Raw genomic sequence first — 2,852 nt, 5'->3', positions numbered from 1 at the left:
AAGTAATTATCTCTAGAAGCTGAGCGTTTGAAGTTGAGGTCTAAGGGCAGGTTAAGTGGTGGATCTTTTAAAATGTCTCAAAGTGGTGATGGGTTTTCGGGATATAACTTGGTTAGCATGTTGAAGCTGTTACTGAAGTTTAATGAACATCCAGATGTGTTTTTTCTCTATTTGAGGACATGGCAGAGGACAATGACTAGAGTGATCTAGATTGCTCCATTCTGCTGCAAAGTATGCTGGTGGGTAAGGCCCAAGAAGCTTATGTTTCATTAACTTTAGCTGAAGGGTTTACAAATCTGTTAAAGAAGCTGTTTTGAAGGCTTATGAATTGGTTCCTGAACATTATAGGCAACAGTTTAGGAACTGTGGAAAGGCTGAAAAACAGACAAATACAAATCTGGTCAGAGAACTAGAGAACTTTTATCACTGGTCATCAGCTGAAGTTGTGAATGATTTTGAATCCCTTTGTGATTTGATGGTGTTGGAACAGTTCAAGAAAGTTATTCCAGATCGGGTTCAGAAATACTTTAAATATGTGAAACAACAAAAAGTAAAAACAGCTGCTAAAGCTGCCATCTTAGCAGATGAGTATATCCTGGCCCATAAAGCTGTGAGGGATTATAATTTGAAAGGTGGCCATAGCTTTAAGGAATCCCATAATGACTGCTTCTCAAGTAAAACTAGATTGGATCCTACTGTGAAGTCTAACCGCAGAATCAGTTTGTAACTATTGTTGCCAGAAGGGACACTGGAAAAATTTGTGTCCTCTGAATACCAAAACTAAATCGGGTAGGAGTAAACAAGAATATCGAAAACCTGCGGCTTTAGCCAGTGTTTCTCAGTTGCATTCAGTGGAGTCTACATCTCCAGCTAAAGTTGAAAGTGTAAGACCAACTGTTTTGGCTGCACCTGTTAAGTTTTTCTCAGAACTGACCGACACAGATTTTTGAGAAAGATGCTGGACAAGACTATGCTCCTTTCATCACACACGGGTTTGTTTCTTTGAGTGGCAGTTCAAATAAAGTGGCTGTGAAGATTCTGCGTGACACCAGAGCATCTGAATCTTTTATTGTGAAATCTGTTTTGCCATCTTCTACATTGTCTGATACTGGTTGTAGTGTCTTAATTAGAGGTATTGGGTTCGAAACTTTTTCTGTGCCTCTCCATAGGATCTACTTGCAGTCAGAACTGGTACAAGGTGAAATAACTATAGCTGTTCATCCTTCTTTGCCTGTGGAAGGTGTCTCTCTCATTTTAGGAAACAATCTGGGAGGTGGACATGTGTGGCGAGATGTTGCACCACTGTCCGTGGTCCGAGCTTCTCCATCTGTTTCTGAGTCGGATGTATGTGTTCGAGACTTTCCCGAGGCGTTTCCAGCTCGTGCAGTAACCCGTGCCATTACTCGTTCTTTGGCTGTAAAGAGGGTTGAATCTGGTAAGCCTGGCTCTATTAAGAAGACTTCCTGTTTGCCACCTGTTCCTGTACCTTTGTCACTCAGTGAGTGGATTGCAGCCCAGCAGGAGGATGCAACCTTGGCTGTTCTGTTTGACAAGGTCCAGGCAGCTGAACAGGACACAATAGTGTCAAGTGGGTATTTTCTACAAGAAGATCTGTTGAGTCCAAATTAGCGGTTGATGCGATGGTCCTTATTCCTGCAACCTTACAACCTTGATATTCGGCACATGCGAGGCACTGAAAATGTGCTGGCTAATGCATTGCTCATGCCATTGATGGACCAGACTAACAGAAAAATGGCTACAGAGGTCCTAGTTGAGATCCTCTGTTTTAAGGGGGGGTAGGTGTTACGGCTGCAGTGGGTTTCTGCCATTTTTCTTGCAGGGTTCTGGAGGCAGGCCTTCTGCAGGTGTTCCATTTTGCCCTAATTGGTGCTTGTCTGCTTTAAAAGCTGTCATACAAGCAGCAGACAGGAGGCTTCTCCCTCTTACCTTGTCAGAACCCTGTTTCATTTGGTTTGGTTTGTATCCTATTGTTGGGTTTTGTTAGGTTTGTTTGCATTTGCTTGTTTCTGTTCAGTTATGGGTTTTGCATTAATCCATTTTATTTTTCCCATTTTATTTATCCCTTTTTCATGTTTTGTTTAGTATAATTTAATGAATTCAATTTTCAGTTCATAAGAAAATCCGTGTGTGGTCTCCTTTAATGTTACCCCCGCCAAACAAGCCTGGTGGACGTAACAATTGTGTTTAAGAAATCTGGTGTGCCAGGTGACTTATCTTATGCATCTGGGTCCTGATGATGGTAGATTACCTTCTATCACCCCACCATTGCCAAAGTGCTGTTCTGTGCCTCCCGATGTTGTCTGAGGCAGAGGGCATCCTGTCATATCGAGGTGGGTGATAGTCGGCTGGTGTGCTAGAGGGAAGCTAGGCTTGGAGTTAGATGAATGGGGTCTTTAAAGATGATTGGCTTTGGAGGAGTTGCGGTCCCAATGTTGATAAGCTGAAACTTGAGCTAGGGACGCCAGGGGGAGAGCTGGAGGAAACAATGTGCGAGATTGCGTAAGAGGGGCTGGAGAGCCAGGCTAAGTGCAAAGCTAAGACAGAATCCCCACAGACCACCGGTCCTATCAATACTGCTCTCTAATATCCGCTCACAAAATGGATAATCTCTGACTCGAACTCTCTTCAATAAAGGAGTTTAGCAACTGCTGCACCATTCTCCTGACTACATCAGGGCCACACTCATCGGTACCGGACAATGCTGTTAGCCTGGAGGGTCTCATCCTAAAACGCACTGATACAAACACTCTCATCTCTGCTCCTTCACAGTTAGGGTCGATGGCAAGGGTTAGTTTTAATCAGGCTTATCTTTTTGCAGTAAGACTAGAGGA

This window comes from Cyprinodon variegatus, unplaced genomic scaffold, assembly GCF_000732505.1.
Source record: "Cyprinodon variegatus isolate N-32 unplaced genomic scaffold, C_variegatus-1.0 Scaffold737, whole genome shotgun sequence".
In the NCBI taxonomy this organism is placed as follows: domain Eukaryota; kingdom Metazoa; phylum Chordata; class Actinopteri; order Cyprinodontiformes; family Cyprinodontidae; genus Cyprinodon; species Cyprinodon variegatus.
The sequence above is the reverse complement of the archived record's forward strand: the minus strand, read 5'-3'. Positions refer to the sequence as shown.